Source organism: Lolium perenne, chromosome 3 (genome assembly GCF_019359855.2).
Source record: "Lolium perenne isolate Kyuss_39 chromosome 3, Kyuss_2.0, whole genome shotgun sequence".
In the NCBI taxonomy this organism is placed as follows: Eukaryota; Viridiplantae; Streptophyta; class Magnoliopsida; order Poales; family Poaceae; genus Lolium; species Lolium perenne.
In genome coordinates this window covers 316147725-316163723 of record NC_067246.2, presented here as the reverse complement: position 1 = coordinate 316163723, position 15999 = coordinate 316147725, and positions in this window count along the sequence as shown.

Below are 15999 nucleotides of genomic sequence, written 5' to 3'. Positions count from 1 at the left end.
AGAGTGCGTGTCATGCCATCATGCATCTTGATCTGAACGGAGCCAATGCCCACGATCTCACGTGGGTTGTTATCTCCCATACGCACAACATCTCCACTCTGCACAAACTCATAAGAACTGAACCAGTCTTTGTTACAGAAAATATGAAACGAACATGCAGAATCAAGGATCCACTCATCATTACCAGAAACACAACCAGCAAACACAACTAGGCAATCGCCATCAGAATTATCACTGGAAACAGCAGCCTTACCATCACCCTCATATTTGTTTTTCGGTTGGTAAGTACCGTTTCTTTTCTCTTTGTTCTGCAACTTCCAACAATCATCAATATTGTGGCTAGTTTTCTTACAATACTTGCAGAACTTACCATCACGTCCCTTGGACTTTGAGCGACCTCTGTCGGTCTTGCTCTTATCTCTGTTGTAGTTGTTGTTTCTGTTCTCGGTCCTGCCTCGGACCTGCAATGCTTCTGCCTTAGATGACGAACCCTCTGTCTGCACCATAGATTTCATCTTTTCCCTCTGTTGGAGGGCCTCATAAACTTCGGCAAGGGTTAGTTCATCACGACTGTATAACAAGGTGTCTCGAAAATTCACAAAAGAATTAGGCAACGAGACTAACAGTATAAGAGCTAGATCCTCATCATCATATTTTACCTCCATGGATAGCAAATCAGAAACGATCTCTTTAAAGATCGATAGGTGATTCATCATTGACGCACCTTCTTGCAGCTTGTGCGAGAACAACTTCATCTTCACGTGCATCTCACTGGTTAGATCTTTGGACATGCAGATCGACTCCAGTTTCAACCACAGCGCCGCTGCGGATTTCTCAGCCAGCACTTCCTGCAAGATATTGTTGGATAGATGAAGCTGAATTAATGAAAAAGCCTTACGGTCTTTCCTCTTTTCATCGTCGGTCCAGGTCTTGGCATCTTTCTTGCCAAAACCATCAAGAGCTTCATCCAGATCAGAAGATTGGGTAAGTATCGCCCTCATCTTCACTTGCCACAGAGAAAATCTCGTGGTGTAATCCAGCTGCGGTAGATCGAACTTCAAGGAAGACATGTCGCAAAACCCTAGATTGAAACACGGGCTCTGATACCACTTGTTATAAAAGCGACAAGCAAATAACGAAGAACGAAACAAGAACACACGCAGGGGACACAAGATTTAACGTGGAAAACCCCTTCCAACACAGAAGGGGAAAAAACCACGGGCGCCAGCCAGCAAAACTTCACTATATCCGGAGGTGTTTACAAACGCCGTGGGTTATCTTATAATCTGATAAATCCTAGCCGACGGCTTACAAGATGTATATATAGGCGGTGCCAACGATCCGTACCGTACCACGGGGCCCAAGCCTCCGGCGACGGGCCTCGCTCCGCTCGTCAGAAGTTAGCCTCCATTTAGTATATAAATTTGGATCACAATACAACAGTGCTTAAGGTTGCTGTCTTCATATGTGGGCACACTGACAGCGGCTAAGAATCCTAAATTCGTTGCCATCCTAAGCGAGAGATGATGCATAGTATATCTTACCTCAGTTTGTTACTAATAGACTTGCTAGGCAGGTAGCCCCACCTTTGCTTGCTACTGTGAGGTACTACTTATAACGAGCAGTGACTGAGATTAGGTGTTGACATCTGGTCTGCATCATCGATGATTAAGCGGCGAAGATTCGGGGAGGCATTGATGAACCGGTCGAGAGGCACCAATGATTTTTTTTTGATGGTCAGGCACCAATGATTTACCATATGACCATAGCAAGATCATGTTTAGCATAGTAGCAGTCGTGTCTGAATAATATTACGCTGCACGTAGGGCGTAGGCTCTAGATCTTATGTGTTTAGAAAGAGAGATAGATGTTCTTTCGTTTGCCTTGTGGAATTTCCTGGCCTACAAAGATTCTTAATGTACCAGTAGCAACACCTATCATGGTGACACTATATTGGTGTGCCTAATTCTAGTACTAGTATTCACAAAAAAAAAATCTAGTACTAGTAGGAGTGCTCTGCATTGTGGTTTGATTTTGTTTCCTGAATTTTTTTTGAACAGGCGTAGAGTCCGAAGACCCTAGAAGTTGCATTGATAAACGAAGGTGGTTATAAATTACAGAAAAACCCCTACAGTTCAGGGGAATTCTGGATAAGGAAGCTTTTACAGAGAAGACCCCAGGAAAAAGATGAAAAAAGCAATCAGATCCTCTAAGCTCTGCACCGCATCTGATGGAGCTCGCCGTCGAGTTGCTCCACCACAGAACAGACACCGGCGCCGGGGACGAACCACTTGGTTCGGCGTCGTGGCAGGAGCGATAGATCTTCCCCTCGGACTTCTTGGTCTCTGGGAAGTAAGATCTCCTGGAGAAGGGCTGCCACTCGACCATGTGATGCAGGGGCAGGGCGGTGACGCCAGCGTAGGTCCCCCGTTGAATAGCTTCCCAGGATGAACGCCGCCTCAACGGCGGAGTTGATGAAGCATCCGCAGCTCTGGAGAAGATGAGACACCACCACCGGTGTAAGGAAGTAGCAGCACCATCACTGTCCTCTCCCTCGCCGCCATGGCCGGCCGAGAGGATCAGCTTTGGTGTGCTACCTCTACACCAGAGGAAGGATAAGACCTCCAGCAGGCAGACGCGGTGGTGACGACGCGGCTGAGCTCTTCCTCGCCTCCACGGCCGGCCAGGAGCCCTTCCACGGCGTTGTTCGTCGGCGTGCAAGGGCTTTCCCCCTCGCCTCCAAGGCTGGCCAGGAAAAGACGCCGCCCGCCGCTTCCGCTCTGCAACAGGAGGTACACCGCCTCGCTTTTATTTGAAGGAGCGTCGGTGCTCTGCATCCCTCTCCCCTCCAACCACCGGAGAGGAAGAAGAAGCAAGATAGACCCTACAACAGCCGAGATCCAGGCGGCCAGATCTCGTCGTCCGCTCAAACTACCGGGCAAGAAGCCCTCTACCGACATACCGCCGCTAAACCTACCTAAACTATATACTCCGGCGCCTCCCCTCTGCCCATCTCTACCGGTGTCGCCGGCGAGATCGGCCTCGGGTCGGCCCGGTGTCCTCGAGAGAGCTCTCAGATACTGGGATAGGAGAGAGAATGGGAGGGGGGAAATGAGCGGCTTGGTGTACACGATTTTGTTTCCTGATGTAGCCATGCTTAGTTCACACTTACACAAGACACAAATCAGGACGTGTGTGTAAGATGGCACTACGTCAAATTAGATGCCAGTAAGAGCAATCTCGTAGACTTAGATTGCGATGCAATGCGCAAACGAAACAGAGAAAAAATGTGAAGCAAAATAGCAAGAAGGCTTAATATAATAGCCTGTCTACTACACTGCTGATCAACGTGTTACGTCTGCGAGTGCGTTTGTGTTATGCGTCTGAGCTACAGCTGTGAGAGCCTGTGACACTACTTCCAGAACAAAAGTACAAGATGGCTGCAACCTGCAGGACAAAATCGCACCCTCTAGTCTCCGCGTCAATAACGGCCCAATAAATTGTTTTATCAACGTTTAGGAGTCTCTCTTAGTAGTATCAGCTGATTAATCTGATGTGAGCATATGCCTAGTATTTTTCGGTGTTACGGTGAGAACTGAGAACAACTGGAGAAGGCAAAGTGACAACATAGGCTATGCACAAGGATATCAATGGTAATATTCTTTTTCTGACACCTGGTAGGCACAAAACTATTGAAGTAACTAATTGGTAGTACATTTTTCGTGTGAAAGGACGAGCTTTATTAGTAGCTAACTAAGCGATTAGCTAGTAGTCATCGATCAATCATCAGTAGGTTGATTCGCTAGCCTAATCAAGAGACTGACACTGATCGATTGAGGCCTTGCACTTGCATGATTAATAATATAATTAAGTAGCTATTTCATCTTTCACCTCATCTAGCCCATTGACAAGAAAGTTTCCAAGCGAAATCATGCATCGACGAACGTAGATCGTAAGCTACACGCGTAGCTTTCATTCTTTATCTCTCTATGTCGACGCCATCGAACGCCCGAGGCAGAGCGTTGGCACTGCGTCGTTGGTCTTAGCATATGTATGTACCCACTAGACCGCGATGTACGCTGCCTACAAGAGAACGGCACACGTAATATATATGCAACCAGTTGCATCATACATCTTCGAACTATGGATCCTAAGCAGAAGAGCAGTAAATTACAGTGGCGGCTGCACCGCAAATGAGCTGAACCAAGTTCACCAGGATATATGTATCCTGTCAATCAATCATCTTCAGTATGTATTTTTGTTTTCTCGATGAGGAGTAGTTTAATAAACAAAAAATGAATCATAGAGAGCCGCGTGCCCATGAAGAGGCTGAAACCTAGTAACGGAACAGTTTTTTTTAGTGCATAGTAACGGAACAGCTAGGATGGGGTACCAGTATTCTGCTCCTCACAAGATTTGAATCCTAGTCAATAGATATATTGTGGCTTCTAATATGGATCATGCCATGTTCTAGATTTTTTAGTATACTTTTAAAATATTATTATTGTAATTTATTTTTATGCTAATACAAGTCAAAATTTCCCATAACAAACATTTTTTTTTCATTTTCCTTCTCGATCTTGCACGTATTTGTGCGTAGGCACTACAAGTCATATCGGGCGAAATTTTTGAACGACACAGGTAAAAATGCATGTAAAAGTTTTTTCTTGGCAAGTGGGTGTTATAAAAGCGACAAACAAATAACGAAGAACGAAACAAGAACACACGCAGGGGACACAAGATTTTAACGTGGAAAATGTTGTGGGTATACTTTATGGGTATATCAATGACATGGCCTGGATCCGGCAAGCCCGGGTGGCCCACCGACGGTGATGGTGGCATGTGGCCCATCGGGCAGCCCAGTTGCTGTTGATCGTGAAGGATGAAGTCCAGCCCAGGAACGAGGAGCCGGATCTTAACCGACCTACGAAGGAGGCCGGATCCGTGGAGGCCCATAAAGTAACCGGATCCAGCAGGGCCTAGAAGGAAGGCGGATCCTTGACGTACACGGCAAGATATTGTACCGTAGTTAGGTAACTTGTATTCCGGCTAGGACTCTCCATGTAAACCCTAGATCCGTGCGCCTTTATAAGCCGGATCCTGGGAGCCCTAGAGGCACAACCACAACTCATTGTAACAACGCGAAAGCGCCCAGATAATTCCAGACAAGCAGCAGTAGGCCCTGTCATCGTGCAGGTGATCCGAAGCTAGGTAACTCGCGTACCACCGTCCCGTGTGCACTCCACCCTATGGCCCCTACTTCTTTTCCCCCTCGTGAGGATCCCTCCTCCGAGGTACCGTCGAATAGGCAACGACAGTTGGCGCCCACCGTGGGGCCTGCGGCGTCTGGAGGCCGGAACCGGGAGGGTTCCGCCATGGGAAGCTACGACGACACCATCGCTGTGGGGCGCGTCCTCTATGCCGGAAATCTGCCGATCGTCCCTCCGGATGAGTGTTGGATTCCGGCTAGGACAAACCCTGTCAAGCTCTCCATCGTCCCAGTTGGCGGCATACACATCTTCATCGGGGAAACCGTAGATTCCGACGGAAACCCACTGGTAAGTAACGCAGACACGACCGCCGCAGAGCTGGACGCAGTCGCGAAGATCCGATCTGAGATGCAGGAGCTTCCCAAGGAAGATTCCGCCTCGGATCTGGAAATTTCAACGCCCACCCAATCCGCCCCTGAGCAGGAAATAACGGTGGAAGACCAATGCAAATCCGCCTGGGTCTCCCAGGTGTTAGAAAAGCAGAGGTGCCACTTCGTACACTTCTTGGCCCACACCGCCGGAACCGCCCCTCCAGAAGACGGAGCTGGTCCTGAGCAGGTAGGGGTACCGGAAAACGACGCTGTTCCGGATCAGGCTGAGCATGTCGGAGAAAGCGAAACTCCGGTTGAAGAGTCGATTTTGGGCAATCTGAGCCCAATTTCCGGAGATACCTCCTCCATGGATACTGACGAGTTCAACCGCAAGCTAGGGGAGTACGGTTTCGGTGATCAGCCTGAAGTCGACTCCGCCCAGCCTAAGCAAGTCCTTGCAACCGTAGCAGCGCTGGGACAACCTAGATCAGAGGAGGCAACCAACCAATCCGACCCTCAGCCATCCCGCCAAGGATCTCCAATGTCACGGGAGCGACCCCGCAGGGATTCTTCCTCGGAGGAACTCCTGTCACCTGAAGAGATGGTTGCACGAGCAGTTCTTAACAAACCTATAACCTCGGGCGACGCCGCAGATCCGGAGGCTCTAGAGGCCACGAGAAAGGAAATGCTGGCCACAGCCAAGAAGCTCGCCAATACCGCAGCCGCAATAAGGGATGAAAGGGCAGAAGCTGCAAGCTTGATGGACCACTTCGAAAGACAGGATCGCGAAATTGCTGACACACTCGAGCATGTCAAGAGCATGAGGCAAGAGTGGGAAGTAAAGATGACCTATGCGCAGGCGGAGGCCGATCGAATCGTTAGAGAAGCAATTCCGCCCCGCAGAATCAACTTCGCTACGCCCGCAGAGCAGCTGCCACTGGAAACCCCAAAGGACAACATGCTAAAAGCTGCGGAGCTATTGAAAAAGAAGGACGAAGAGGTTGATATCAACTACCTCCGCAAACTTATCGCTTCAGCAATGCAGCAGCAAAGCAAGGCGGATACCTCGCGTAGGTTAGAATCCAATCCGGATAACTGTGTATCTACCGCACAGAAGGATGCTCGCGCCAATCGACATCCCGACGATGAATCACACACCGGATCCTCGGAGCGCAGAAGAAAAGCCAGGGAACACCCAAATCCGATCCCCGTGCCGTCAAAGACGCCTCCGTCAGATCCAAGAAAGGGAAAGGATGCAATGTACTCTGGACGGGACAAGTACCGCAACCCCTCTCCTCCGCCTAATGGTTACCCGCGTCCCCCTCGCCGCCGTAGTCCAGCCGGAAACACCAGGCCCCCAGGGCATGGTGGGATTGTTATCCGCGACAACGTGCTGCCAAGAAACAGAAACATGGAGCGCTCGCCGGAACCTCGTCGGAACCAGAACAACGATCGTGAGCCCGAGCCCAGAAGGAGTCGGAATGAGGAACGCGACCCGGAGCTTCGCCGGAGCCGGAACGGCCAGGGCAGCCAACGCCATGACGAAGGCAGCCACAGAAGCCGGAGCCAGCACCGGGAAGGTCACGGAGAATCTGAAGGCGGAAGCAAGAAGTCAGATCGACCCCCTCGCAGGTCTCCCTCACCACCACCTAGCGGTGGCGGCGGAGGTGGAGGCGGAGGTGGCGGCCGAAGATCTCGCTCTCGTTCACAGTCTCCTCGCCACGGTTCGCGCGACGCGCGGGAACGCCTCAACGAATACAGAGCTGATTACATCGGTCCAAAATGCTTTGGCAGGATGATTCGAGAGGAACCAAAGCCAAGGATGAATCTCAAGCTACCCGGAAACCTGAAGAATTATGATGGCACGGAAAGGCCGGATACCTGGATTGAGGATTACTATAATGCTGTAACCTTCACCGGAGGAACCCCTAACATCGCCTGCCGCATGCTTCAGTTGTACCTTGTAGGTCCAGCCCGGATCTGGCTCAGCGACCTCGAGAAGAACTCCATCTTTTGTTGGTTTGACCTGAAGACCGCTTTCGAGCAACACTTCAGGGGCACCTACAAGAGACCTGCCACAACAAGCGACCTGCAGGCATGTATCCAGAAGAAGGGTGAAACGTCCAGGAATTTCCTCACCCGATGGTTGGCATGCAGAAACGAGTGCGAGAACGTTGATAACCGCACAGCAATGCACGCCTTCATTGGTGGCTTGCAGCGAGGAGGACTGCTGCGGCACAAGCTGACCTGCTTGGTCAATGCAAACAAGCTGACTTTGGATGACATGATCACCATCGCCAGTGATCATACTGCCGCCGATGACGACGCTGGCGGAGATCTAGCAGCCACAGCAATCCCCCTGCACCAGCAAAAGAAGAACCGTGATAACGGCAACAGCAGTAGCCATAAGCGCAAGAACCCTGATGACCAGAAGAGTGGCGGATCCGAGATGGTCGCCATGGCGTTTCAACGCGGAGGTTCAGGAGGCGGAAGAGGACGCGGCCGTGGAGGCGGAGCCGGCAGGGGTCAGCAGCATGCCACTGAGGTCACAGCCGGCGGATCCCGCGCCCCGCAAACCTACGAGGAGTACAGAGACATGCCCTGCCTGGCCCACTTGGACCCGGTTACAGGGAAGTCCACTCACACCAACCGCAACTGCAAGTGGGTCAATGATTTAAAGAATGACCCGGAGGCAGGATACAAGCGAGCCCGGAAGCACCGCCCACGCGGCAAGGGAGGCAAGGGCAAGAACAAGGACAAAGAGGAAGATAGTTCCGAGGCGATGGATGAGGATGATAACTCGCCGGATCCCAAGGCAGGGTCCGCAGGTAAATCCAACCCATTCAAGAAAAAGAGCGTGGGGGCTTACCACAGTTTCCTCGGAACCCCAACAGTCCGCGCTGCCAAGTCAGCTACCCGGATCCTGAACGCCACAGTTCCGGCTGTGCCGCAGTATGTCAGGTGGTCGGAAGTCCCGTGCACATTTGATAGGAAGGATCACCCTGCCATTGTGCCAAGAGAATGCTACGCCTTGGTTGTAAGTCCCCGCATAGACGGGTATGACTTCTCCAAGTGCCTCATGGATGGTGGAGCCAGCTTGAACATCATGTACCTGGAGACTCTAGAGCGGATGAACCTCACCAAGGAACAGCTCAAACACAGCACAACTGAGTTTCATGGCGTGGTTCCGGGTAAGAAGGCGAATTCTCTCGGCAGCATCACACTTCCCGTGGCCTTCGGCGATGTTCACAATTTCCGCGAAGAGAAGATCACGTTTGAAGTTGTGCCCTTCAAGAGCTCCTACCACGTCATCTTCGGCAGGCCCACCTACCACAAGTTCCACGCGAGAGCGTGCTACATCTACAACAAGCTCAAGATTCCGGGTCCTAAGGGTATGATTACCGTATCCGGAGACTACAAGAAGGCTCACGAGTGCGAATTAGGCGAAGCCGCCTTCGCAGAGTCTGTGATATCTGGAGAAGAGCTGAAAGGCTACAGAGCCGCGGTGGATCCGACTGAGATGCAGACCACCAAGAAGCAGATCTCCGAGCACAAAAACTCCTTCAAGGCCGCGATAGAAACCAAGAAGCACGACCTCATCATAGGCGACCCTTCCAAGCAGGTTTCAGTCGGAGCCAACATGGACCCCAAATAGGAAGACGCGCTCGTCGAGTTCCTCCGCGCTAACATGGATATCTTCGCATGGCAACCTTCTGACATGTCCGGAGTACCTAGGGAACTCGCCGAGCACTACCTCAACATAAATCCGGGGGCTAAACCGGTGAAGCAAGCTATGCGACGCTTTGGAGATAAAAAGCGTCGCGCCATAGGAATGGAACTAGCTAAGTTACTAGAGGCAGGTTTTGTAATAGAAGTTATCCACACCGATTGGGTCGCAAATCCCGTCCTTGTACCCAAAAAGAACACTGAAATACTAAGAATGTGCATCGATTACTCCGGCTTGAACAAGCATTGCCCGAAGGATCCGTTCCCCTTGCCGCGCATTGACCAAGTCATTGATTCGACGGCGGGGGCGGAACTTCTGTGTTTTCTTGATGCGTATTCCGGGTATCATCAGATCCGGATGAAGGAGTCTGACCAAAAGGCAACTTCGTTCATCACCCCCTTCGGCACTTACTGTTACGTCACCATGCCCTTTGGTTTGAAAAATGCAGGTGCCACCTACCAACGTACGATGCAGCGGTGCCTGAAGGACCAAATCGGCCGAAACGTGCACGCTTACGTCGACGACATCGCGGTCATGACCCGGAAAGGATCCGACTTGATCAGCGACCTCACAGAAACCTTCGACAACCTCCGCAGGTACAAGATGATGTTGAATCCGCTGAAATGCGTCTTTGGCGTGCCAGCCGGAAAACTCCTTGGCTTCATCGTCTCTCACAGAGGCATTGAGGTTAACCCGGAAAAAATCAAGGCAATCCTGTGTATCAAACGGCCAACTTGTCTTAAAGATGTGCAACGACTAACTGGTTGCGTCGCAGCAATCAGTAGGTTTGTTAGCCGTCTTGGCGAGAAGGCGCTACCTTTGTACAAGCTGCTGAAGAAAACAGACAAATTAAATGCGGGACGACGCAGCCGACGCAGCTCTTCGGGGTTGAAGGAAATACTTACCTCCCCACCTATCTTGGCAGCCCCAAAGAGTCGAGCCAATGCTCCTTTATCCTGCAGCTACCAACAAATTCATCAGAATCATAATCTTGTTGGAGCGAAAGTAAGAAGGTCACGAATATGACGTCCAAAGACCTGTCTATTACATTAGCGAGTGCGACGGAGTCAAAGCAAAGATACCCTCACTTTCGAAGCTAGCTTATGGAGTGTTCCTAGGCAGCCGGAAGCTGAGACATTACTTCCAAGAGCACCCGATGAGTTGTGAGCAAGGCTCCGCTGTCAACAATTCTCAACAACGCTGACGCAACAGGGCGTACGGCCAAATGGGGCATCGAATTATCCGCCTTCGACATCGCTTACAAGCCTAGGACTGCGGTTAAATCCCAAGTCTTGGCAGATTTCGTCGCAGATTGGACAGAAGCTCCGGATGCAAGTCTGGAGCCGGAACCAGAAACATGGGTCATGCACTTCGATGGATCCAAGCAGCATCAAGGCTCAGGAGCCGGAGTCACCCTAAAGTCCCCTACCGGAGAAGAACTGCAGTATGTTCTGTAGATCCACTTCGAAGCTACAAACAATATGGCGGAATACGAGGCTCTACTACACGGTCTGCGCATCGCTAAGGAAATCGGGATCAAGCACATTATATGCTGTGGAGATTCCGACCTGGTGGCACAACAAGTAGCCGGAACCTGGAACGCCAGAAACTCCGTCATGGCGGCCTACAGAGACGAAGTTGACGAGATCGCCAAGTGCTTCCTCGGATACGAAGTCAAGTACGTCAGGAGAGACGATAACACAGCGGCAGACATGCTATCCAAGCTCGGATCCGGCAGGAAGCAAATTCCGCCTGGAATTTTCCTGGAGCATCTCCGGATACCCTCGGTGAAGGGCGCTAACCCGGAAAACCCAGAAGTGGCAGTGTCTCCGGCTAGGGAAGTGATGGCTATCATTCCGGCTTGGACACAGCCTTTCCTGGACTACCTCATCGATCAGAAGTTGCCAGAGGACGAGGTCTTCGCGCGACAGATCATCAGACGAGCAAGGTCCTACACAATTGTTGATGGACAGCTCTACAAACGAAGTGCAACAGGGGTATTTCTCAAATGCGTCTCCAATCAAGATGGCATTGAAATCCTCAGAGAGATCCATACAGGGGATTGCGGGCATCATGCCGCCCCCAGGTCCCTCGTTGCCAAAGCTTTCCGGCTAGGATTTTATTGGCTCACAGCTAAAGAAGATGCTGACAAGTTGGTAAAAACCTGCCGAGGTTGCCAGTACTAAGCTACTCAACCAAATGCTCCAGCCCAAGAGCTGAAGACCATACCTATCACCTGGCCGTCTGCGGTCTGGGGGCTCGATATGGTTGGTAAGTTAAAAAGATCATCTCCTGGCGGTTTTGAATACCTTTTGGTCGCTGTTGACAAGTTCAGCAAATGGATCGAGGCTAAGCCAGTGAGAAAAGCCGACGGTGCTACGGCACTAAAATTTGTCTGCAGCCTCGTGATGAGATTCGGCATCCCACACAGCATAATCACAGATAATGGCACAAACTTCGCTCAAGGAGAGTTGAGGGATTATTGTGAGACAGTAGGGATTCGGCTGGACCTTGCATCTGTGGCTCACCCACAATCCAATGGTCAAGTTGAAAGGGCTAACGGCCTAATATTATCAGGAATTAAGCCACGCCTTGAAGAACCGCTGCGACGAGCAGCTGGAGCTTGGGCTGACGAGTTGGAAGCTGTCTTGTGGAGTTTGCGAACTACCCCTAACAGGTCAACAGGGTTTACCCCATTTTTCCTGGTATATGGATCCGAAGCCGTGCTTCCCTCCGACATCATTCACGATTCACCGCGAGTTTCCGCCTACAATGAAGAAACAGCTGACGAGGCCAGACAGCTATCTGTGGACCTGATCGAGGAAGCTCGGAACTTAGCTGACCAGCGCTCCGCCATCTACCAGCAGAAGTTCCGACGTTATCACAGTCGTCGAGTTCGGAATCGCTCCTTCATGGTAGGAGACCTGGTCCTCCGCCTTCGACAGGTGAAAGACCATAAGCTGCAATCTCCATGGGAAGGACCCTTCGTCGTTAGCAAAGTGCTTCATAACGGGTCGTACTACCTTGTTGATTTCCGCGAGCTGAAGGATAGACCTGCTAATTGGCACCGGAAACGCAAGCGTGAGGATCCGGATGACATCTACGACGAGACAGATCGCCCTTGGAACATCGCACAGCTACGTCCTTTCTACACTTAGCATATTCTTTCCGAGTTACAAACTCTGTAATAGTTATACATGATCAATGAAATAAAGCTTATGGTTCACTCTTTGAGTCTTTTACCTCCTTTACTTGTTCATTTTAGATCATGTATGTTTTTCCGACTAAAACCGCGGAGCTGGATGTTTCCGCCTAGGCGTGTATGAAAGTTGTGATTTTCAAAATCATCCTTTAAGACGTAAGCCTAAGTTTTCTGGTGGAAATTTTTTTTGTTGCGAACTCGTGGATTCCTGGTAGCGACTTCCGGCACCTAGGCTGGGGGCTTGTTTCCGGGGTTATGGACGGACGCCATTGGGTTTCGTCGCCGCAGGCGAGCGTTTCCGGCCAATGGTTTTCCGGCTCGTGAAAGGTCAAACGAGTAAGCCGGAAAATTAACAAACCAGCACTTGCTTTTAACAAACGAAACATGCAAATAATTCTAACGGATAGCAGGATAAGTTTTCCGCCCACGCATAATTGTTTCGTCCCTAGATACTTAAGAATTAAAGTTATATACAAACCCTCGCTGGGGCCAAAATGATGCATTGTTTTTCCGCAGGACTAAGTTTTTACTTCTCCTTAACCGGAGAAGTTTCCACGTTGGCATCAGCTCCCCCTGCGTCAGTCGGAGTTTCCTTCTCTGCGTCTTTGGCAGGCGAAGAGACATCTTCATCTTCTTCCGCTCCAGCTGCAGTCGGAGAAGCAGCGCCACCTTGGTTCTTTGAGCTTGTCCACGTATACTGGCTTCCGGACTGGGCGGGTCTGTTTTCCGCTTCGCGATCCTCCAAAAGCTCAGCTTCGAGAGGTTCGTCAGCAGGAAGAACCACCTTCTCATAAAATTCATCATGGCGGATCCTCCGAGCAATGCGTGTATCATAGCCGCTAACTGCGTCAAGCAGCGCATTGACATCACATTCCGGAGGAACGCCAGAAGTCACCCGGTCCAGGTTTAAACTCGAATTATGCGCTAAGCACATAGCCAAGGACATGGCAGCTGCACCCCGTGCTGAAGAGGATTGCAGGTCCACAATCAGCTCCGGAAGCAAATCCATCCTCTTGATGAGCTTGCGCACATCGCAGGTTCGGCTCTTCTTGATGTTGAGGTTGTGACAGATTTTCCTGGAGGCGGAGATGAGATCCTTGCAGTCTTCTCCGGCTAGCTGAAGCAGGTCATCGCGCGGGAACTGGCTCCGACGTTCCTCATCATATCCAAGTGGATCTGGAAGATGCAAATTTTGTTAAATACAACAAGTTACACATATGCTGTCGTATAAGTTTCGAGGACGTACCCATGACGTCGGAGTTGAGCAGGTCCCAGCAGCTCTCTGCGGTTTCCATATACTTGCGGAGACCTCCAATTTCTCTTTGCTGCTTCTGGATGGTGTCGTTGTCAGTTTGTCTTTTCAGCTCAAACTCACCAGTTTTCCGAGCAAGCTCCGAGTTCTTCTCAGAAATTTTCTGTTCTGCCTCTGCGAGTTTTGCTTCAAGATTTTTCTGTGAAGCACGTAGAGTTTTCAACTCGGAGGAAGCTGCAGCAAGAGAAGAGGAGGCACCTGCTCATAGTTATATAAAGCATCAAGGTCAGAAAATGCGGAACATAATCCACAGCCGTCAGATAATCGGAAACCAACCTTGAGCTTCTGAAAGTTGTCTCTTCAGATCCGCATTCTCCGCCTGAAAGTGCTGGATTTTCTCCGCCTGGCTGATGGTCACACGACACTGCAGCGCAATGTTTTTGTGCAACTCGTAATGCAGAGCTTTTTGTTCCTGCAAACACAGTCAGAAATGGAGTGAGTTCCGCCATCATGGTTTAAGTCTTTCTAAAGCATTGTCGCTGGAAATTTTTTCCGCCATCATGCTTGGGGGCTACCACGACATTTAAAACTTTCCTTTCAGATTGAGTTCTCTAAAAGTATTCAGATGCTAACTGATAAAGTTTCCGCCTAAATACTTGGGGGCTACTGGGGAGTTACCTTTTGCTTGCAAACAAGCTTGTCGAAGAATTCGCCAATGTTTTTCTTGACGTCCTGAATCTCCGACGTTTCAACGTCCGGTTTATCCCAGGCATTGTTCAGCATAGCATTGAGCAAATCTTGCTCCAGCTCCCACTTCTCTGCCTCCGTTAGTTTGTTAAAAAACTTCGTGGCATAGGCTTTCGGGGTGGAAGTAAGATCAGCCGGATCTCCAAAGTTTTTGGGGAAAACGACCATATCACCTGTGGTGGCTTCAGCTTTGCCGGAGGAATTAACTTCTGCCTCCCCCTGGTTTCGTCCTTCAGTTTCGTCGTTGATGGGACCTTTGCCGCCGGAACCATCTCCGCTCGCTTTGTCGCTGCTAACCGGAATTACTTCCGGTGGAGTGGGTGCGGCAGGAATTGGAGACTGGTCCGCGGGAGGAGGAGAAGGTTGCAGGGGGGCTTGTGGAGCGCTCGGCGGAGCTGGCGTCAAGGGACCAACGGTGGGAGATTTCTTCTGCATATACTTAGTGATATGCTCCTGAACATTGGTCCGCGCGGTGGTAGGGTTCGGATTCCTGTGAGCAAGTAAAAGAAAAGTATACATAACACAGCTTAACAAGATAAACAACGCATGTTACTCGGAGGCTTACGCTGCGCCCGGAATGTTGGGACGTGAGGGCTTCCCTGCTGTCGAAAGCATCTTCAGGCGCTGGCGCTCCGCCTTCCTAGAATCAAGCGGAGGTGGTTTGGTCGCCCTGGGATTCTTGGCGGAAGCCTCGCCGCTGCCTCCGGCGTTGGAGCCAGAGACTTTGGCGCGGGAACGCTTTGTAGGTCGAGGAGCAGCCTTTCGGGGCACTCGTTCTTATTCCTCCTCAGGGTCTTCCGGATCCTCTTCCACCGAGTCACCGCTAACGGGAACTCGGAGTATGGCGCGTAGGTTTTCCTCCGCCAGAGAGTCAAGCTGCGAAAAGGGTGAGCAGAACAAGTTAAACACTTAGAAAATTGTGAGAAGATAAAGGAATGCGAAGGATTAAGTGCTTACCGGAGGACATTTGTCTTGTGTGCTGATATCCTTAATCAATTCCGGGACCTGTTGGCCCCTAGGAATTTTCACCAACGTCTTGAACCTTCTCTTGAGGGAGTCGGCCGGAAGATCGTGGCGAGTGACTCGGAGGAGATCGTCCGCTCCAGTGTAAGCGCACATCAGGCGTGCGTTGTAGCGCAGGGGTTGGATCCTCCGGGTAAACGAGCTGAGGGTGAGCTGGGCTCCGGTTAGTCCATCATGAACTAACCAGGAAATCCTCCGCGCAGCCTTCTCTAGTATGGGTGTTTGGGCAAGCGTGGGGATGAAGCTCCAGCTCGCCAATTCTTCCGGAGGCGTGTTGCTGAAGGGCGGGAGTCCATCGTGGATGCTCGGAACTGACGCGTTCTTCACATAAAACCATCCGGCGTTCCAGTACCGGACGGATTCGTGGGAGTTGTGAGGAGGATACATCCGACCAGAGCGGAGCATGAACGTCATACTTCCGCAGTTTAGCATGGCCTTGTCCTTCGTCTCTTTCTTCACTCGGAAAA